This window comes from Bombus affinis, chromosome 6 (assembly GCF_024516045.1).
Source record: "Bombus affinis isolate iyBomAffi1 chromosome 6, iyBomAffi1.2, whole genome shotgun sequence".
NCBI classification, from domain to species: Eukaryota; Metazoa; Arthropoda; class Insecta; order Hymenoptera; family Apidae; genus Bombus; species Bombus affinis.
The window spans coordinates 6,160,479-6,185,206 of NC_066349.1; the positions used below are offsets into that span (position 1 = coordinate 6,160,479).

General features: G+C 30.0%; 2 pseudogenes; both read right to left on the minus strand.

Moving 5' to 3' along the window:
- Positions 1–2,424: 2,424 nt before the first annotated feature.
- Positions 2,425–8,190, minus strand: LOC126917344 (transcription elongation factor SPT6-like; annotated as a pseudogene).
- A 3,449-nt stretch (positions 8,191–11,639) lies between these two features.
- On the minus strand, positions 11,640–17,405 carry LOC126917345 (transcription elongation factor SPT6-like; annotated as a pseudogene).
- Positions 17,406–24,728: the final 7,323 nt, after the last annotated feature.

Genomic DNA, 24,728 nt, shown 5'->3' on the forward strand with positions numbered 1-24,728 from the left:
AATGTCAGTCAATTATGCAAACCATTATGCAAAATATTTAATAAAATGCATGTATATGTTTCATATATATTCTGCTTTATAACTATAAAATAATTTTTAAAACAAAAAAACATGCTTTTTTTGTGTACTAAGTATGATTATTTTTATTTATACATTATTTATTTATACATTATTTATACATTATTTTATTTATACATTTTATTTATACATTTTATTTATACATTATCAGATTTTTTAATATATATTGAAAGTATTTCTTAAATATATATTATTGTTATTTATAATAAATAATTATTAAAAATTGAAATTCAAAATGATGACATTTGTAACTATGATCATTAGTTTATGAAGGGTTGAAAAGAAAGAACGAACATCTTATTTAACACATGTTTAATGTTCCTAATATTTTATAATAAAATACATATCAAAATTACACGTGCTTAGATTAACATATCGATAGTAAGTCAATTATTATACAAATAAAACTTATACATATATTTTTGAATTAAGGCAGTATCTGTGTTTGAATAATATATATTAGGTCATCACATAAGTTCGTGCCGACTTTTGTGTACACATTTCATGTGTCGATTTATAAACATACGACAATAAGGGACCAATGCACTTGAAAAATAAACAATCTTAACATATATAACCGCTCGAAAAACGGAACGAACTTATGGGATGACCTAATAGAACTAAATGGTAATATGATATATTTGAGCAAATATAAACAGATATATTGTATAGAATTGATAGTTTGAAGATGTAATATCATTGAGGTAGAATATTTTAAACATTATGTACATATAAAGAAGGAAAACAACATTTTCATGATAAAATTTGTTTTGCTAAATTGAAATATAAAATTGGCATTAAATCATTTCTGTTAATTTCCTCCTTTTTTATTTATATATATATTACACACTTCTCGATCAAAATTCTACATTTGTAGCAAAAACCTCAGAAAAGATTCTATAAAAAGAGCATAATGTACATATAAAGAAGGAAAACAACATTTTCATGATAAAATTTGTTTTGCTAAATTGAAATATAAAATTGGCATTAAATCATTTCTGTTAATTTCCTCCTTTTTTATTTACATATATATTACACACTTCTCGATCAAAATTGTACATTTGTAGAAAAAACCTCAGAAAAGATTCTATAAAAAGAGCATAATGTACATATAAAGAAGGAAAACAACATTTTCATGATAAAATTTGTTTTGCTAAATTGAAATATAAAATTAAATATAAAATTAAATCATTTCTGTTAATTTCCTCCTTTTTTATGTACATATATATTACACACTTCTCGATCAAAATTGTACATTTGTAGCAAAAACCTCAGAAAAGATTCTATAAAAAGAGCATAATGTACATATAAAGAAGGAAAACAACATTTTCATGATAAAATTTGTTTTGCTAAATTGAAATATAAAATTAAATATAAAATTAAATATAAAATTAAATCATTTCTGTTAATTTCCTCCTTTTTTATGTACATATATATTACACACTTCTCGATCAAAATTGTACATTTGTAGCAAAAACCTCAGAAAAGATTCTATAAAAAGAGCATAATGTACATATAAAGAAGGAAAACAACATTTTCATGACAAAATTTGTTTTGCTAAATTGAAATATAAAGTTAAATATAAAATTAAATCATTTCTGTTAATTTCCTCCTTTTTTATGTACATATATATTACACACTTCTCGATCAAGATTGTACATTTGTAGAAAAAACCTCAGAAAAGATTCTATAAAAAGAGCATAATGTACATATAAAGAAGGAAAACAACATTTTCATGATAAAATTTGTTTTGCTAAATTGAAATATAAAATTAAATATAAAATAAAATCATTTCTGTTAATTTCCTCCTTTTTTATGTACATATATATTACACACTTCTCCATCAAAATTGTACATTTGTGAAAAAAACCTCAGAAAAGATTCTATAAAAAGAGCATAATGTACATATAAAGAAGGAAAACAACATTTTCATGATAAAATTTGTTTTGCTAAATTGAAATATAAAATTGGCATTAAATCATTTCTGTTAATTTCCTCCTTTTTTATGTACATATATATTACACACTTCTCAATCAAAATTGTACATTTGTAGAAAAAACCTCAGAAAAGATTCTATAAAAAGAGCATAATGTACATATAAAGAAGGAAAACAACATTTTCATGATAAAATTTGTTTTGCTAAATTGAAATATAAAGTTAAATATAAAATTAAATCATTTCTGTTAATTTCCTCCTTTTTTATGTACATATATATTACACACTTCTCGATCAAAATTGTACATTTGTAGCAAAAACCTCAGAAAAGATTCTATAAAAAGTGCATAATTTGTACTAGTAATACATATTTGATATAGAAAATGCTTTGTGCCAATTAACAGAAAATGAAACCATACACATTTATGGTTCAATTTACTCTTTTTCTTTTGTTAATAGAGTATACTCTATTCGATAGAGTATTGTTTCAAATAACCAATTGTTCTAGCTACATATACATGTAAAACGTATGATTATCAACTTTCATCATATAGGGGAGTACCATCTCCACTTAGACATACTCCGGGGACTAGAATTTGTAAATGGAGTTTCTCTAGGAGATTTATAAGACGGAGTACGTGCAGATGGGGTTCTATTGCGCGGAGTTGCTCTCCCATTTTGATCTTCTTGATTTCGTGGCGTTTTTCTAGATTCATCATATCTTGGAGTAGTATTATTATAATTAGAAAATGAATTAGAAGATTGCTTTGATCGAGCCCATGCTTCCGCCGCTTTTGTCCAATTCGTTGCATTAGATGTACTAGTGACAGATCTATGTGATCTTGCAGTTGTATGTGAATTTGAATTCATTGCTGGAGGAATTGGTTGTAAGAATGGTCCTTGAGAGTGGCTGGGTGTTTGTGGATGATGAGGCGTGTGGTGTGGTGTATGATAGGGGGTCATAAACGGAGTTTGGCCGGAAGGCGTATAAGGCGTACTTCCATACATTCCATAATTATTAACACTAGCAGCTCCTGGAGTGTATGGTGGATAATGATGTGGAGTTTGATTTGCTACTTTCGAGAGTGAATGTAACATGTCGTGTGGCATATTCTGTGCTACCCTCTGTATTGTATCTGCATTCACTCCTGAAAAAAAAGAAACAGACAAAAAGGAAGTTAATTTCAGTAGAATAAAAATTATTATAGGATCCAAATTCTTAGTAATATGAAACTTACCATTCACTCCTGGAGTACCATTGTATGGTGTTCTGGAAGTCATAGTTCCATGTGGAGTACCAGGTGTAGCTTGTCCTGGCATAGGATCTCTAAAGTGTTCTTTGAACCAGCGGAACAAGTCATTTATTCTATTAAACATTTGATCTCTAAATCGAAATCCATCGGCTATTACAGTAACATATTCATGACGGCAACGAGTTCGTGGTAAATACGAAAGTAAAAATTTTCCAGGATAATTCTAAAATGTATAACAAAAAATATTAATTTAATTGAAAAATAAAAATTTTGAAGTAGGAATATAAGCAAATATTAAATATTTTCGAACATACCTTAGTTGCAGATACAATATATGGTATTCCTCCAGGATTTTGCTTCTTCTGTTCCTTCAAAATTTCTTCTGCTTTATCTTTAATGCCTTCTACGCTTGTTTTGTAATATTTAAAATCTAAAAGTTCCGAAGCATAAGCAGCCATCGGATTAATATGTCTAGCGATAATTTCATCCAAATCTTCAAATTCTTCATTGCCAATCCATAAACTGCGACCCAAAGAGAATGCATTTTCTTTGCCTTCTTCCCTTACATCAATATGTTGATAAATATTTTCTGTAACTTTCCATGTTACGGTCAAATGATCGGCTCCCTTACTGCTAGGTCGTATTATTGCTTCCCCTTGCCTCATAGTTGGCATTAACTTTTCAGCTTCTGCAAAACTTATATTATGGAAACTAGGATGAACTATAAGACGTTTTACATAAGTTTGTCGTTGTTGTAATTTCTTAGCATCCTCATCTGTTTTCATATCTTTTTCTTCTGCCTCTACTTCATAATAAACGTCTCGCTGAGGTCTCCATTCGTGATTTTTATCAATAAGATCACTCGTCTTGCTAGTACATTCGACACTAAATCGTTCTACTTCGATCTTAATTATACGACAATGAATTACTTGTCCGACACGTACTCTTTCCTCTGGACTAGCGACATGTTTATCAGACAGATTTTTTACGTGAATGTATCCAGATATTCCATTATCCAACCTTAAACGAATTCCAGTTGCTTTCCCCGGACATGCACCGGCATCAAAATGATTCCATACCTCGAACAATTCTGGAAAATCGTTTTTCAAGCAGAATGGGCATTGCCATAATCCGGTTTCATCATTTCGAACAGGATTCGCTTGATCTAATTGATCTCCTCGAGGTCTTCTATGGCTTATACCAACAACTGTTGCCAAAATTAATTTACCGACATAGAAAGTTTCCGGAGTTTCTTTAGTCAAAATATCAAATAATTGTTCAGTATTTAGAGATTGGTAAGGTACACGGAGATCTTTGTATCTACAATTCAGTTCAGCTCTTATATCGTAAAGAGTAATGCACTTGTTTCCAAAACACTGTCTTTCAAGCTCTTCTGCAAATGCATCTAAATCTAAATCTTTTAATCTTTCTGGTGATTCAAGAATTTCTTCTAGGGCACCAGCAGGATTTGCATTTTCATCATCATACTCTAAAGCATCTACTGCCATTTTTCTTGCCCATTCATATGTCTCTGGATGTACACGCGAGCCATCTAGTACTTCCACATATGCCTCTGTGCTATCTCCTAAACTATTTGTATCAATTTTAATAAAACCAGCACAATTGACAAACACTTTAGGTCCCATATGACATGCTGTTATAAGCTGTGTTCTATTTTCTAATCTCTGATTAGTTTGTTTCAAAATCTTAATCAGAGCCTGTGCTTTTCTAGGTCCCAAGCCACATACAAATTGTACTAGGTTTGCTGTATAAGGCTGCTGAACTGCTCTATTTAAATCTACTCCTACTTCATTTATACGATTTATAAATTCCAAATATAAATTTTCTATAAGATCATCTTTAGAAAGTTGATCTTGCAAAGGATGATATTTAAGGCACAGAATTTCTTCATCTATGGTACACAACTGAGAGAATTCTAATAGAGGATCTTGTATTTTTCTTGCTAAAGATATAGCTTGTCTTAACAATTCTGGATAATCTCTGAACTCAGATATACTTCTATTACTATTTGCATAAACTTTAGTAAGTTCATTATCACATATTTCCACTTGGATTGTAGGAAATTGTCCTTCTTTTGCAAGATTAGCTATACATTCTTTTATATCAGATACAATCATTAATGCTTCTCTAGATTCACCACTTACTACCACAACATGTGGTTTCTTTGTGGCAATAAAATTTTTAATTCCAAGCAACTGTGCCTTTTTCAATGTCTTTTCACTTTCCATAAAACTATTTTTACGTTTCAATAAATGCGGTAATCTTAGGTAATCAGTACATTCTCCTTCTGGAGAAATTATGCAAGCAAAGGCGGCTTGAGACGGATCAGGCACATATGCCAAACCCATCACACGAATTCCTTTGCTAGTATTCCAATCTTCGTCATCTTCATCGGGAAATTCACAAGTATATGGAGCAATTTTTATCCAATTGTACATTTTGCGGCAACACGCTTTCATAACACATTCTTTTGCTTCTAATAAAAGATTGGATCTCAATTCTTTTTTCAATTGAGGTATAATAATCCGATTTAAAGCTACTTCAACACTGCCAGTTCTTAATGCATTCCAATCTTGGACACTTTTACTAAATTCGTCCCTATAATATAGTTGCTTTATTTCATCGATATAATTATTGCTAGTATTTCCTTCTATCACGTCACTAAAGGAAAGTGTAATTAATTTATCTTCTTCTGCTACAATTAGTTTTAAGAATTGATCACCAACAAGATCCCGTACAGGTTTATTTTTAAGATATTTTAATCCATAGATGGCATGCCCTTCATCTATCTCCTTTATTCCTTTTTTAGTTGGTTTTACGGATACTTTTGCTCTCTCCATATACATTTCTCTAACGCATTTACGAACTAATGGTTCGTGCGCCAACTGAATCGCAACCATTAATTGTGCAGCTTTAAGTACTTCGTCACTTGTTGTAAATATTGCAGAACAAAAATCATTTGCTACTATTGCAGGTTCTATTGGATCTTGATCTACTTCATGACGCTGATAATTGTCTTGAAGATTTTCAGCAAAATGTTCGGGTGAGAGACCAAATTTTTTAATAAATCCGTCTAGGCCAGCTTTTCTGCAAATATAGTAAGGACCTTTTCTAATCGGCTGCTTTAATGATTCGTCTATTTCTTCTTCTTCATCTTCTACATCAGCAATTTCAGGTAGATCTTCTCCAAGTTGTTGCTGTCTTTTCTTCAATTTAGCTTCCCTTTGTGCTTGTTTTTTCTTCTTATGTGCACTTTCTTGCATGGATGACACATCCTGATTATAATACAACATAAAATGTCGATAAATATCATTTAATTCTTCAAAAGTTTGAGCATTTTTAAGTCGTTCAATATCACCGTCTTTAATAACTCGTATGTTGTCAGGTAATGGAGCATCTGGATTTTTCATAATCTCATCTAATTGAAAATTCCTCATCTTCTCAAAGAGTTTCACTAAATTTTCTTTTCTTTGTTTAAGTTGGCACCATTTTATGTCAAACTTATAAATTTTCCACAAATCATTGATGTTTAACTCTGGCAACACGTATTCTTTTCTATAAAATGCAATAAACGGAACTTCAAAGTTCTGATTACGCATAAAATCTAAAACTTTCTTAATTTTGCCGATTGTTTGCGGACCCTTTTTAGCTCTTTCTTTGGCTTCTTCATTTAGATGAGAATCTTGTATTGAAATTGTTGGTTGACAGAATGCCTGTTTATATATCCATTCAGCTTCAAGATCTAATTCATCCGAATCTTCCACTGTAGGTATAATGGGAACAACGCGAAGTTGCATACGTTCAGGAATGTCTGTAATACGAATCTCATTGTCCACATCGGTGAAGTGTCCACGTATAAGTTCACTAGGTTCATATACTTCAAAAATACTTTTCCTTGTGCTCTTTCTCTTAAGATGTTTTTTTGATCGCCATGGGCGGTCTTCTGCATCATCATGACTATATTCATCATCTTCCTCTTCTTCCTCTTCAAACTCATCCTCTTCATATTTCCCAAATTCGTTATAATCAAAATCAATGCCAAAAATATCTTGGGCTTCTTGCAATGCAGCATCCGTATATGTAGGTCTTTTCTTTCTTCTCTTTTCGGTTATGGGTATTCCATCACCATCCACAATAAAATCATCTTCGTCATCACTTTCTTCCTCATCATACCTTTCCACTTCATCTCTGTGGTCAACTTCACTTCTTTCTTCATCCTCGTCTCCAGAACCTTGAAACAATTCATTGGCAATAGCATCTCTTCCATCGTCTATCTCTTTTTCTTCTTCCACTTCTGACTCTTCATCTTGTATTTTACGTAAACGCTTAAAACGACGTTTCCTTTCAACTTTAACTCCTAAATTTTCTTCAAGTAGGTCATAATCTTCATCTTCTAAACGATCATCAAAATCTTCATCATCACTTTTTTTACGTTTTCTAGAATCAGCAGATCCATCACTATCTTCACCATCATTGTCATCATCGATAGGACTATCATCAATAAGTCCGGGAACTTCTCCATCATCTTCTAGATATTAAACATACATATAATTTAAAGGAAGATGTTTCTAAGTATCAGTAAATATTAATTTACATATTATTAATGATGTATAAATCTTGACTCTAATATTTAATGTATAATGAATAAATAATATATATATATATATATAATAATGTCTAAATAATATATATAATATGTATAAATAATATATATAATGTATAAATAATAATATTTAATGTATAAGTAATAATGTATTTCCTAGGACCTTAAAAAGCTTTGAAAGAAACAGTAACTAAATACTTTTTTGTATCAAAAATTTCACATACCTTCGTCGTCATATTCATCCTCACTGTCCTGCATTGCTTCTAATTTTTTAAGTTTCTTCTTTTCTTTAACATCAAGTTGTTGCTCTTCCTATAAAATTATGAAACATTAGATATGTTCACAATTATTATATGTTCACAAATAATTGCACGTATTTCACTATTTTATTAGTTACCTCACTTTCTTCTGCTTCAAAATCCAAATAATGTGCCATTTTCTATTAGAAATATAAGAATTTTTCGAAAAAATATATAACAAAGCAGAATAACAGACGGAAGAATCGTACTACGGCGCAAGAAGCACTGACTGATCGCTACAGCTGTTTAATACTACGCGTCTATGGGTATTGTGATCGTCCAGAAACTTTCTTGGTGGGGCAACTTTCTTTGTAGTATAGTTCCTTAATCCGCCGCTGCAGTAAGTAACGGCTCTGCGATCGAGTTATGAATAATTTTTTTTTATAGTAAGTAGCCAGTTTACATTATTAAAATAATGTCAGTCAATTATGCAAACCATTATGCAAAATATTTAATAAAATGCATGTATATGTTTCATATATATTCTGCTTTATAACTATAAAATAATTTTTAAAACAAAAAAACATGCTTTTTTTGTGTACTAAGTATGATTATTTTTATTTATACATTATTTATTTATACATTATTTATACATTATTTTATTTATACATTTTATTTATACATTTTATTTATACATTATCAGATTTTTTAATATATATTGAAAGTATTTCTTAAATATATATTATTGTTATTTATAATAAATAATTATTAAAAATTGAAATTCAAAATGATGACATTTGTAACTATGATCATTAGTTTATGAAGGGTTGAAAAGAAAGAACGAACATCTTATTTAACACATGTTTAATGTTCCTAATATTTTATAATAAAATACATATCAAAATTACACGTGCTTAGATTAACATATCGATAGTAAGTCAATTATTATACAAATAAAACTTATACATATATTTTTGAATTAAGGCAGTATCTGTGTTTGAATAATATATATTAGGTCATCACATAAGTTCGTGCCCACTTTTGTGTACACATTTCATGTGTCGATTTATAAACATACGACAATAAGGGACCAATGCACTTGAAAAATAAACAATCTTAACATATATAACCGCTCGAAAAACGGAACGAACTTATGGGATGACCTAATAGAACTAAATGGTAATATGATATATTTGAGCAAATATAAACAGATATATTGTATAGAATTGATAGTTTGAAGATGTAATATCATTGAGGTAGAATATTTTAAACATTATGTACATATAAAGAAGGAAAACAACATTTTCATGATAAAATTTGTTTTGCTAAATTGAAATATAAAATTGGCATTAAATCATTTCTGTTAATTTCCTCCTTTTTTATTTATATATATATTACACACTTCTCGATCAAAATTCTACATTTGTAGCAAAAACCTCAGAAAAGATTCTATAAAAAGAGCATAATGTACATATAAAGAAGGAAAACAACATTTTCATGATAAAATTTGTTTTGCTAAATTGAAATATAAAATTGGCATTAAATCATTTCTGTTAATTTCCTCCTTTTTTATTTACATATATATTACACACTTCTCGATCAAAATTGTACATTTGTAGAAAAAACCTCAGAAAAGATTCTATAAAAAGAGCATAATGTACATATAAAGAAGGAAAACAACATTTTCATGATAAAATTTGTTTTGCTAAATTGAAATATAAAATTAAATATAAAATTAAATCATTTCTGTTAATTTCCTCCTTTTTTATGTACATATATATTACACACTTCTCGATCAAAATTGTACATTTGTAGCAAAAACCTCAGAAAAGATTCTATAAAAAGAGCATAATGTACATATAAAGAAGGAAAACAACATTTTCATGATAAAATTTGTTTTGCTAAATTGAAATATAAAATTAAATATAAAATTAAATATAAAATTAAATATAAAATTAAATCATTTCTGTTAATTTCCTCCTTTTTTATGTACATATATATTACACACTTCTCCATCAAAATTGTACATTTGTGGAAAAAACCTCAGAAAAGATTCTATAAAAAGAGCATAATGTACATATAAAGAAGGAAAACAACATTTTCATGATAAAATTTGTTTTGCTAAATTGAAATATAAAGTTAAATATAAAATTAAATCATTTCTGTTAATTTCCTCCTTTTTTATGTACATATATATTACACACTTCTCGATCAAAATTGTACATTTGTAGAAAAAACCTCAGAAAAGATTCTATAAAAAGAGCATAATGTACATATAAAGAAGGAAAACAACATTTTCATGATAAAATTTGTTTTGCTAAATTGAAATATAAAATTAAATATAAAATAAAATCATTTCTGTTAATTTCCTCCTTTTTTATGTACATATATATTACACACTTCTCCATCAAAATTGTACATTTGTGGAAAAAACCTCAGAAAAGATTCTATAAAAAGAGCATAATGTACATATAAAGAAGGAAAACAACATTTTCATGATAAAATTTGTTTTGCTAAATTGAAATATAAAGTTAAATATAAAATTAAATCATTTCTGTTAATTTCCTCCTTTTTTATGTACATATATATTACACACTTCTCGATCAAAATTGTACATTTGTAGAAAAAACCTCAGAAAAGATTCTATAAAAAGAGCATAATGTACATATAAAGAAGGAAAACAACATTTTCATGATAAAATTTGTTTTGCTAAATTGAAATATAAAATTAAATATAAAATAAAATCATTTCTGTTAATTTCTTCCTTTTTTATGTACATATATATTACACACTTCTCCATCAAAATTGTACATTTGTGGAAAAAATCTCAGAAAAGATTCTATAAAAAGAGCATAATGTACATATAAAGAAGGAAAACAACATTTTCATGATAAAATTTGTTTTGCTAAATTGAAATATAAAATTAAATATAAAATTAAATATAAAATTAAATCATTTCTGTTAATTTCCTCCTTTTTTATGTACATATATATTACACACTTCTCGATCAAAATTGTACATTTGTAGAAAAAACCTCAGAAAAGATTCTATAAAAAGAGCATAATGTACATATAAAGAAGGAAAACAACATTTTCATGATAAAATTTGTTTTGCTAAATTGAAATATAAAATTGGCATTAAATCATTTCTGTTAATTTCCTCCTTTTTTATGTACATATATATTACACACTTCTCAATCAAAATTGTACATTTGTAGAAAAAACCTCAGAAAAGATTCTATAAAAAGAGCATAATGTACATATAAAGAAGGAAAACAACATTTTCATGATAAAATTTGTTTTGCTAAATTGAAATATAAAGTTAAATATAAAATTAAATCATTTCTGTTAATTTCCTCCTTTTTTATGTACATATATATTACACACTTCTCGATCAAAATTGTACATTTGTAGCAAAAACCTCAGAAAAGATTCTATAAAAAGTGCATAATTTGTACTAGTAATACATATTTGATATAGAAAATGCTTTGTGCCAATTAACAGAAAATGAAACCATACACATTTATGGTTCAATTTACTCTTTTTCTTTTGTTAATAGAGTATACTCTATTCGATAGAGTATTGTTTCAAATAACCAATTGTTCTAGCTACATATACATGTAAAACGTATGATTATCAACTTTCATCATATAGGGGAGTACCATCTCCACTTAGACATACTCCGGGGACTAGAATTTGTAAATGGAGTTTCTCTAGGAGATTTATAAGACGGAGTACGTGCAGATGGGGTTCTATTGCGCGGAGTTGCTCTCCCATTTTGATCTTCTTGATTTCGTGGCGTTTTTCTAGATTCATCATATCTTGGAGTAGTATTATTATAATTAGAAAATGAATTAGAAGATTGCTTTGATCGAGCCCATGCTTCCGCCGCTTTTGTCCAATTCGTTGCATTAGATGTACTAGTGACAGATCTATGTGATCTTGCAGTTGTATGTGAATTTGAATTCATTGCTGGAGGAATTGGTTGTAAGAATGGTCCTTGAGAGTGGCTGGGTGTTTGTGGATGATGAGGCGTGTGGTGTGGTGTATGATAGGGGGTCATAAACGGAGTTTGGCCGGAAGGCGTATAAGGCGTACTTCCATACATTCCATAATTATTAACACTAGCAGCTCCTGGAGTGTATGGTGGATAATGATGTGGAGTTTGATTTGCTACTTTCGAGAGTGAATGTAACATGTCGTGTGGCATATTCTGTGCTACCCTCTGTATTGTATCTGCATTCACTCCTGAAAAAAAAGAAACAGACAAAAAGGAAGTTAATTTCAGTAGAATAAAAATTATTATAGGATCCAAATTCTTAGTAATATGAAACTTACCATTCACTCCTGGAGTACCATTGTATGGTGTTCTGGAAGTCATAGTTCCATGTGGAGTACCAGGTGTAGCTTGTCCTGGCATAGGATCTCTAAAGTGTTCTTTGAACCAGCGGAACAAGTCATTTATTCTATTAAACATTTGATCTCTAAATCGAAATCCATCGGCTATTACAGTAACATATTCATGACGGCAACGAGTTCGTGGTAAATACGAAAGTAAAAATTTTCCAGGATAATTCTAAAATGTATAACAAAAAATATTAATTTAATTGAAAAATAAAAATTTTGAAGTAGGAATATAAGCAAATATTAAATATTTTCGAACATACCTTAGTTGCAGATACAATATATGGTATTCCTCCAGGATTTTGCTTCTTCTGTTCCTTCAAAATTTCTTCTGCTTTATCTTTAATGCCTTCTACGCTTGTTTTGTAATATTTAAAATCTAAAAGTTCCGAAGCATAAGCAGCCATCGGATTAATATGTCTAGCGATAATTTCATCCAAATCTTCAAATTCTTCATTGCCAATCCATAAACTGCGACCCAAAGAGAATGCATTTTCTTTGCCTTCTTCCCTTACATCAATATGTTGATAAATATTTTCTGTAACTTTCCATGTTACGGTCAAATGATCGGCTCCCTTACTGCTAGGTCGTATTATTGCTTCCCCTTGCCTCATAGTTGGCATTAACTTTTCAGCTTCTGCAAAACTTATATTATGGAAACTAGGATGAACTATAAGACGTTTTACATAAGTTTGTCGTTGTTGTAATTTCTTAGCATCCTCATCTGTTTTCATATCTTTTTCTTCTGCCTCTACTTCATAATAAACGTCTCGCTGAGGTCTCCATTCGTGATTTTTATCAATAAGATCACTCGTCTTGCTAGTACATTCGACACTAAATCGTTCTACTTCGATCTTAATTATACGACAATGAATTACTTGTCCGACACGTACTCTTTCCTCTGGACTAGCGACATGTTTATCAGACAGATTTTTTACGTGAATGTATCCAGATATTCCATTATCCAACCTTAAACGAATTCCAGTTGCTTTCCCCGGACATGCACCGGCATCAAAATGATTCCATACCTCGAACAATTCTGGAAAATCGTTTTTCAAGCAGAATGGGCATTGCCATAATCCGGTTTCATCATTTCGAACAGGATTCGCTTGATCTAATTGATCTCCTCGAGGTCTTCTATGGCTTATACCAACAACTGTTGCCAAAATTAATTTACCGACATAGAAAGTTTCCGGAGTTTCTTTAGTCAAAATATCAAATAATTGTTCAGTATTTAGAGATTGGTAAGGTACACGGAGATCTTTGTATCTACAATTCAGTTCAGCTCTTATATCGTAAAGAGTAATGCACTTGTTTCCAAAACACTGTCTTTCAAGCTCTTCTGCAAATGCATCTAAATCTAAATCTTTTAATCTTTCTGGTGATTCAAGAATTTCTTCTAGGGCACCAGCAGGATTTGCATTTTCATCATCATACTCTAAAGCATCTACTGCCATTTTTCTTGCCCATTCATATGTCTCTGGATGTACACGCGAGCCATCTAGTACTTCCACATATGCCTCTGTGCTATCTCCTAAACTATTTGTATCAATTTTAATAAAACCAGCACAATTGACAAACACTTTAGGTCCCATATGACATGCTGTTATAAGCTGTGTTCTATTTTCTAATCTCTGATTAGTTTGTTTCAAAATCTTAATCAGAGCCTGTGCTTTTCTAGGTCCCAAGCCACATACAAATTGTACTAGGTTTGCTGTATAAGGCTGCTGAACTGCTCTATTTAAATCTACTCCTACTTCATTTATACGATTTATAAATTCCAAATATAAATTTTCTATAAGATCATCTTTAGAAAGTTGATCTTGCAAAGGATGATATTTAAGGCACAGAATTTCTTCATCTATGGTACACAACTGAGAGAATTCTAATAGAGGATCTTGTATTTTTCTTGCTAAAGATATAGCTTGTCTTAACAATTCTGGATAATCTCTGAACTCAGATATACTTCTATTACTATTTGCATAAACTTTAGTAAGTTCATTATCACATATTTCCACTTGGATTGTAGGAAATTGTCCTTCTTTTGCAAGATTAGCTATACATTCTTTTATATCAGATACAATCATTAATGCTTCTCTAGATTCACCACTTACTACCACAACATGTGGTTTCTTTGTGGCAATAAAATTTTTAATTCCAAGCAACTGTGCCTTTTTCAATGTCTTTTCACTTTCCATAAAACTATTTTTACGTTTCAATAAATGCGGTAATCTTAGGTAATCAGTACATTCTCCTTCTGGAGAAATTATGCAAGCAAAGGCGGCTTGAGACGGATCAGGCACATATGCCAAACCCATCACACGAATTCCTTTGCTAGTATTCCAATCTTCGTCATCTTCATCGGGAAATTCACAAGTATATGGAGCAATTTTTATCCAATTGTACATTTTGCGGCAACACGCTTTCATAACACATTCTTTTGCTTCTAATAAAAGATTGGATCTCAATTCTTTTTTCAATTGAGGTATAATAATCCGATTTAAAGCTACTTCAACACTGCCAGTTCTTAATGCATTCCAATCTTGGACACTTTTACTAAATTCGTCCCTATAATATAGTTGCTTTATTTCATCGATATAATTATTGCTAGTATTTCCTTCTATCACGTCACTAAAGGAAAGTGTAATTAATTTATCTTCTTCTGCTACAATTAGTTTTAAGAATTGATCACCAACAAGATCCCGTACAGGTTTATTTTTAAGATATTTTAATCCATAGATGGCATGCCCTTCATCTATCTCCTTTATTCCTTTTTTAGTTGGTTTTACGGATACTTTTGCTCTCTCCATATACATTTCTCTAACGCATTTACGAACTAATGGTTCGTGCGCCAACTGAATCGCAACCATTAATTGTGCAGCTTTAAGTACTTCGTCACTTGTTGTAAATATTGCAGAACAAAAATCATTTGCTACTATTGCAGGTTCTATTGGATCTTGATCTACTTCATGACGCTGATAATTGTCTTGAAGATTTTCAGCAAAATGTTCGGGTGAGAGACCAAATTTTTTAATAAATCCGTCTAGGCCAGCTTTTCTGCAAATATAGTAAGGACCTTTTCTAATCGGCTGCTTTAATGATTCGTCTATTTCTTCTTCTTCATCTTCTACATCAGCAATTTCAGGTAGATCTTCTCCAAGTTGTTGCTGTCTTTTCTTCAATTTAGCTTCCCTTTGTGCTTGTTTTTTCTTCTTATGTGCACTTTCTTGCATGGATGACACATCCTGATTATAATACAACATAAAATGTCGATAAATATCATTTAATTCTTCAAAAGTTTGAGCATTTTTAAGTCGTTCAATATCACCGTCTTTAATAACTCGTATGTTGTCAGGTAATGGAGCATCTGGATTTTTCATAATCTCATCTAATTGAAAATTCCTCATCTTCTCAAAGAGTTTCACTAAATTTTCTTTTCTTTGTTTAAGTTGGCACCATTTTATGTCAAACTTATAAATTTTCCACAAATCATTGATGTTTAACTCTGGCAACACGTATTCTTTTCTATAAAATGCAATAAACGGAACTTCAAAGTTCTGATTACGCATAAAATCTAAAACTTTCTTAATTTTGCCGATTGTTTGCGGACCCTTTTTAGCTCTTTCTTTGGCTTCTTCATTTAGATGAGAATCTTGTATTGAAATTGTTGGTTGACAGAATGCCTGTTTATATATCCATTCAGCTTCAAGATCTAATTCATCCGAATCTTCCACTGTAGGTATAATGGGAACAACGCGAAGTTGCATACGTTCAGGAATGTCTGTAATACGAATCTCATTGTCCACATCGGTGAAGTGTCCACGTATAAGTTCACTAGGTTCATATACTTCAAAAATACTTTTCCTTGTGCTCTTTCTCTTAAGATGTTTTTTTGATCGCCATGGGCGGTCTTCTGCATCATCATGACTATATTCATCATCTTCCTCTTCTTCCTCTTCAAACTCATCCTCTTCATATTTCCCAAATTCGTTATAATCAAAATCAATGCCAAAAATATCTTGGGCTTCTTGCAATGCAGCATCCGTATATGTAGGTCTTTTCTTTCTTCTCTTTTCGGTTATGGGTATTCCATCACCATCCACAATAAAATCATCTTCGTCATCACTTTCTTCCTCATCATACCTTTCCACTTCATCTCTGTGGTCAACTTCACTTCTTTCTTCATCCTCGTCTCCAGAACCTTGAAACAATTCATTGGCAATAGCATCTCTTCCATCGTCTATCTCTTTTTCTTCTTCCACTTCTGACTCTTCATCTTGTATTTTACGTAAACGCTTAAAACGACGTTTCCTTTCAACTTTAACTCCTAAATTTTCTTCAAGTAGGTCATAATCTTCATCTTCTAAACGATCATCAAAATCTTCATCATCACTTTTTTTACGTTTTCTAGAATCAGCAGATCCATCACTATCTTCACCATCATTGTCATCATCGATAGGACTATCATCAATAAGTCCGGGAACTTCTCCATCATCTTCTAGATATTAAACATACATATAATTTAAAGGAAGATGTTTCTAAGTATCAGTAAATATTAATTTACATATTATTAATGATGTATAAATCTTGACTCTAATATTTAATGTATAATGAATAAATAATATATATATATATATATAATAATGTCTAAATAATATATATAATATGTATAAATAATATATATAATGTATAAATAATAATATTTAATGTATAAGTAATAATGTATTTCCTAGGACCTTAAAAAGCTTTGAAAGAAACAGTAACTAAATACTTTTTTGTATCAAAAATTTCACATACCTTCGTCGTCATATTCATCCTCACTGTCCTGCATTGCTTCTAATTTTTTAAGTTTCTTCTTTTCTTTAACATCAAGTTGTTGCTCTTCCTATAAAATTATGAAACATTAGATATGTTCACAATTATTATATGTTCACAAATAATTGCACGTATTTCACTATTTTATTAGTTACCTCACTTTCTTCTGCTTCAAAATCCAAATAATGTGCCATTTTCTATTAGAAATATAAGAATTTTTCGAAAAAATATATAACAAAGCAGAATAACAGACGGAAGAATCGTACTACGGCGCAAGAAGCACTGACTGATCGCTACAGCTGTTTAATACTACGCGTCTATGGGTATTGTGATCGTCCAGAAACTTTCTTGGTGGGGCAACTTTCTTTGTAGTATAGTTCCTTAATCCGCCGCTGCAGTAAGTAACGGCTCTGCGATCGAGTTATGAATAATTTTTTTTTATAGTAAGTAGCCAGTTTACATTATTAAAATAATGTCAGTCAATTATGCAAACCATTATGCAAAATATTTAATAAAATGCATGTATATGTTTCATATATATTCTGCTTTATAACTATAAAATAATTTTTAAAACAAAAAAACATGCTTTTTTTGTGTACTAAGTATGATTATTTTTATTTATACATTATTTATTTATACATTATTTATACATTATTTTATTTATACATTTTATTTATACATTTTATTTATACATTATCAGATTTTTTAATATATATTGAAAGTATTTCTTAAATATATATTATTGTTATTTATAATAAATAATTATTAAAAATTGAAATTCAAAATGATGACATTTGTAACTATGATCATTAGTTTATGAAGGGTTGAAAAGAAAGAACGAACATCTTATTTAACACATGTTTAATGTTCCTAATATTTTATAATAAAATACATATCAAAATTACACGTGCTTAGATTAACATATCGATAGTAAGTCAATTATTATACAAATAAAACTTATACATATATTTTTGAATTAAGGCAGTATCTGTGTTTGAATAATATATATTAGGTCATCACATAAGTTCGTGCCCACTTTTGTGTACACATTTCATGTGTCGATTTATAAACATACGACAATAAGGGACCAATGCACTTGAAAAATAAACAATCTTAACATATATAACCGCTCGAAAAACGGAACGAACTTATGGGATGACCTAATAGAACTAAATGGTAATATGATATATTTGAGCAAATATAAACAGATATATTGTATAGAATTGATAGTTTGAAGATGTAATATCATTGAGGTAGAATATTTTAAACATTATGTACATATAAAGAAGGAAAACAACATTTTCATGATAAAATTTGTTTTGCTAAATTGAAATATAAAATTGGCATTAAATCATTTCTGTTAATTTCCTCCTTTTTTATTTATATATATATTACACACTTCTCGATCAAAATTCTACATTTGTAGCAAAAACCTCAGAAAAGATTCTATAAAAAGAGCATAATGTACATATAAAGAAGGAAAACAACATTTTCATGATAAAATTTGTTTTGCTAAATTGAAATATAAAATTGGCATTAAATCATTTCTGTTAATTTCCTCCTTTTTTATTTACATATATATTACACACTTCTCGATCAAAATTGTACATTTGTAGAAAAAACCTCAGAAAAGATTCTATAAAAAGAGCATAATGTACATATAAAGAAGGAAAACAACATTTTCATGATAAAATTTGTTTTGCTAAATTGAAATATAAAATTAAATATAAAATTAAATCATTTCTGTTAATTTCCTCCTTTTTTATGTACATATATATTACACACTTCTCGATCAAAATTGTACATTTGTAGCAAAAACCTCAGAAAAGATTCTATAAAAAGAGCATAATGTACATATAAAGAAGGAAAACAACATTTTCATGATAAAATTTGTTTTGCTAAATTGAAATATAAAATTAAATATAAAATTAAATATAAAATTAAATATAAAATTAAATCATTTCTGTTAATTTCCTCCTTTTTTATGTACATATATATTACACACTTCTCCATCAAAATTGTACATTTGTGGAAAAAACCTCAGAAAAGATTCTATAAAAAGAGCATAATGTACATATAAAGAAGGAAAACAACATTTTCATGATAAAATTTGTTTTGCTAAATTGAAATATAAAGTTAAATATAAAATTAAATCATTTCTGTTAATTTCCTCCTTTTTTATGTACATATATATTACACACTTCTCGATCAAAATTGTACATTTGTAGAAAAAACCTCAGAAAAGATTCTATAAAAAGAGCATAATGTACATATAAAGAAGGAAAACAACATTTTCATGATAAAATTTGTTTTGCTAAATTGAAATATAAAATTAAATATAAAATAAAATCATTTCTGTTAATTTCCTCCTTTTTTATGTACATATATATTACACACTTCTCCATCAAAATTGTACATTTGTGGAAAAAACCTCAGAAAAGATTCTATAAAAAGAGCATAATGTACATATAAAGAAGGAAAACAACATTTTCATGATAAAATTTGTTTTGCTAAATTGAAATATAAAGTTAAATATAAAATTAAATCATTTCTGTTAATTTCCTCCTTTTTTATGTACATATATATTACACACTTCTCGATCAAAATTGTACATTTGTAGAAAAAACCTCAGAAAAGATTCTATAAAAAGAGCATAATGTACATATAAAGAAGGAAAACAACATTTTCATGATAAAATTTGTTTTGCTAAATTGAAATATAAAATTAAATATAAAATAAAATCATTTCTGTTAATTTCTTCCTTTTTTATGTACATATATATTACACACTTCTCCATCAAAATTGTACATTTGTGGAAAAAACCTCAGAAAAGATTCTATAAAAAGAGCATAATGTACATATAAAGAAGGAAAACAACATTTTCATGATAAAATTTGTTTTGCTAAATTGAAATATAAAATTAAATATAAAATTAAATATAAAATTAAATCATTTCTGTTAATTTCCTCCTTTTTTATGTACATATATATTACACACTTCTCGATCAAAATTGTACATTTGTAGAAAAAACCTCAGAAAAGATTCTATAAAAAGAGCATAATGTACATATAAAGAAGGAAAACAACATTTTCATGATAAAATTTGTTTTGCTAAATTGAAATATAAAATTGGCATTAAATCATTTCTGTTAATTTCCTCCTTTTTTATGTACATATATATTACACACTTCTCAATCAAAATTGTACATTTGTAGAAAAAACCTCAGAAAAGATTCTATAAAAAGAGCATAATGTACATATAAAGAAGGAAAACAACATTTTCATGATAAAATTTGTTTTGCTAAATTGAAATATAAAGTTAAATATAAAATTAAATCATTTCTGTTAATTTCCTCCTTTTTTATGTACATATATATTACACACTTCTCGATCAAAATTGTACATTTGTAGCAAAAACCTCAGAAAAGATTCTATAAAAAGTGCATAATTTGTACTAGTAATACATATTTGATATAGAAAATGCTTTGTGCCAATTAACAGAAAATGAAACCATACACATTTATGGTTCAATTTACTCTTTTTCTTTTGTTAATAGAGTATACTCTATTCGATAGAGTATTGTTTCAAATAACCAATTGTTCTAGCTACATATACATGTAAAACGTATGATTATCAACTTTCATCATATAGGGGAGTACCATCTCCACTTAGACATACTCCGGGGACTAGAATTTGTAAATGGAGTTTCTCTAGGAGATTTATAAGACGGAGTACGTGCAGATGGGGTTCTATTGCGCGGAGTTGCTCTCCCATTTTGATCTTCTTGATTTCGTGGCGTTTTTCTAGATTCATCATATCTTGGAGTAGTATTATTATAATTAGAAAATGAATTAGAAGATTGCTTTGATCGAGCCCATGCTTCCGCCGCTTTTGTCCAATTCGTTGCATTAGATGTACTAGTGACAGATCTATGTGATCTTGCAGTTGTATGTGAATTTGAATTCATTGCTGGAGGAATTGGTTGTAAGAATGGTCCTTGAGAGTGGCTGGGTGTTTGTGGATGATGAGGCGTGTGGTGTGGTGTATGATAGGGGGTCATAAACGGAGTTTGGCCGGAAGGCGTATAAGGCGTACTTCCATACATTCCATAATTATTAACACTAGCAGCTCCTGGAGTGTATGGTGGATAATGATGTGGAGTTTGATTTGCTACTTTCGAGAGTGAATGTAACATGTCGTGTGGCATATTCTGTGCTACCCTCTGTATTGTATCTGCATTCACTCCTGAAAAAAAAGAAACAGACAAAAAGGAAGTTAATTTCAGTAGAATAAAAATTATTATAGGATCCAAATTCTTAGTAATATGAAACTTACCATTCACTCCTGGAGTACCATTGTATGGTGTTCTGGAAGTCATAGTTCCATGTGGAGTACCAGGTGTAGCTTGTCCTGGCATAGGATCTCTAAAGTGTTCTTTGAACCAGCGGAACAAGTCATTTATTCTATTAAACATTTGATCTCTAAATCGAAATCCATCGGCTATTACAGTAACATATTCATGACGGCAACGAGTTCGTGGTAAATACGAAAGTAAAAATTTTCCAGGATAATTCTAAAATGTATAACAAAAAATATTAATTTAATTGAAAAATAAAAATTTTGAAGTAGGAATATAAGCAAATATTAAATATTTTCGAACATACCTTAGTTGCAGATACAATATATGGTATTCCTCCAGGATTTTGCTTCTTCTGTTCCTTCAAAATTTCTTCTGCTTTATCTTTAATGCCTTCTACGCTTGTTTTGTAATATTTAAAATCTAAAAGTTCCGAAGCATAAGCAGCCATCGGATTAATATGTCTAGCGATAATTTCATCCAAATCTTCAAATTCTTCATTGCCAATCCATAAACTGCGACCCAAAGAGAATGCATTTTCTTTGCCTTCTTCCCTTACATCAATATGTTGATAAATATTTTCTGTAACTTTCCATGTTACGGTCAAATGATCGGCTCCCTTACTGCTAGGTCGTATTATTGCTTCCCCTTGCCTCATAGTTGGCATTAACTTTTCAGCTTCTGCAAAACTTATATTATGGAAACTAGGATGAACTATAAGACGTTTTACATAAGTTTGTCGTTGTTGTAATTTCTTAGCATCCTCATCTGTTTTCATATCTTTTTCTTCTGCCTCTACTTCATAATAAACGTCTCGCTGAGGTCTCCATTCGTGATTTTTATCAATAAGATCACTCGTCTTGCTAGTACATTCGACACTAAATCGTTCTACTTCGATCTTAATTATACGACAATGAATTACTTGTCCGACACGTACTCTTTCCTCTGGACTAGCGACATGTTTATCAGACAGATTTTTTACGTGAATGTATCCAGATATTCCATTATCCAACCTTAAACGAATTCCAGTTGCTTTCCCCGGACATGCACCGGCATCAAAATGATTCCATACCTCGAACAATTCTGGAAAATCGTTTTTCAAGCAGAATGGGCATTGCCATAATCCGGTTTCATCATTTCGAACAGGATTCGCTTGATCTAATTGATCTCCTCGAGGTCTTCTATGGCTTATACCAACAACTGTTGCCAAAATTAATTTACCGACATAGAAAGTTTCCGGAGTTTCTTTAGTCAAAATATCAAATAATTGTTCAGTATTTAGAGATTGGTAAGGTACACGGAGATCTTTGTATCTACAATTCAGTTCAGCTCTTATATCGTAAAGAGTAATGCACTTGTTTCCAAAACACTGTCTTTCAAGCTCTTCTGCAAATGCATCTAAATCTAAATCTTTTAATCTTTCTGGTGATTCAAGAATTTCTTCTAGGGCACCAGCAGGATTTGCATTTTCATCATCATACTCTAAAGCATCTACTGCCATTTTTCTTGCCCATTCATATGTCTCTGGATGTACACGCGAGCCATCTAGTACTTCCACATATGCCTCTGTGCTATCTCCTAAACTATTTGTATCAATTTTAATAAAACCAGCACAATTGACAAACACTTTAGGTCCCATATGACATGCTGTTATAAGCTGTGTTCTATTTTCTAATCTCTGATTAGTTTGTTTCAAAATCTTAATCAGAGCCTGTGCTTTTCTAGGTCCCAAGCCACATACAAATTGTACTAGGTTTGCTGTATAAGGCTGCTGAACTGCTCTATTTAAATCTACTCCTACTTCATTTATACGATTTATAAATTCCAAATATAAATTTTCTATAAGATCATCTTTAGAAAGTTGATCTTGCAAAGGATGATATTTAAGGCACAGAATTTCTTCATCTATGGTACACAACTGAGAGAATTCTAATAGAGGATCTTGTATTTTTCTTGCTAAAGATATAGCTTGTCTTAACAATTCTGGATAATCTCTGAACTCAGATATACTTCTATTACTATTTGCATAAACTTTAGTAAGTTCATTATCACATATTTCCACTTGGATTGTAGGAAATTGTCCTTCTTTTGCAAGATTAGCTATACATTCTTTTATATCAGATACAATCATTAATGCTTCTCTAGATTCACCACTTACTACCACAACATGTGGTTTCTTTGTGGCAATAAAATTTTTAATTCCAAGCAACTGTGCCTTTTTCAATGTCTTTTCACTTTCCATAAAACTATTTTTACGTTTCAATAAATGCGGTAATCTTAGGTAATCAGTACATTCTCCTTCTGGAGAAATTATGCAAGCAAAGGCGGCTTGAGACGGATCAGGCACATATGCCAAACCCATCACACGAATTCCTTTGCTAGTATTCCAATCTTCGTCATCTTCATCGGGAAATTCACAAGTATATGGAGCAATTTTTATCCAATTGTACATTTTGCGGCAACACGCTTTCATAACACATTCTTTTGCTTCTAATAAAAGATTGGATCTCAATTCTTTTTTCAATTGAGGTATAATAATCCGATTTAAAGCTACTTCAACACTGCCAGTTCTTAATGCATTCCAATCTTGGACACTTTTACTAAATTCGTCCTTATAATATAGTTGCTTTATTTCATCGATATAATTATTGCTAGTATTTCCTTCTATCACGTCACTAAAGGAAAGTGTAATTAATTTATCTTCTTCTGCTACAATTAGTTTTAAGAATTGATCACCAACAAGATCCCGTACAGGTTTATTTTTAAGATATTTTAATCCATAGATGGCATGCCCTTCATCTATCTCCTTTATTCCTTTTTTAGTTGGTTTTACGGATACTTTTGCTCTCTCCATATACATTTCTCTAACGCATTTACGAACTAATGGTTCGTGCGCCAACTGAATCGCAACCATTAATTGTGCAGCTTTAAGTACTTCGTCACTTGTTGTAAATATTGCAGAACAAAAATCATTTGCTACTATTGCAGGTTCTATTGGATCTTGATCTACTTCATGACGCTGATA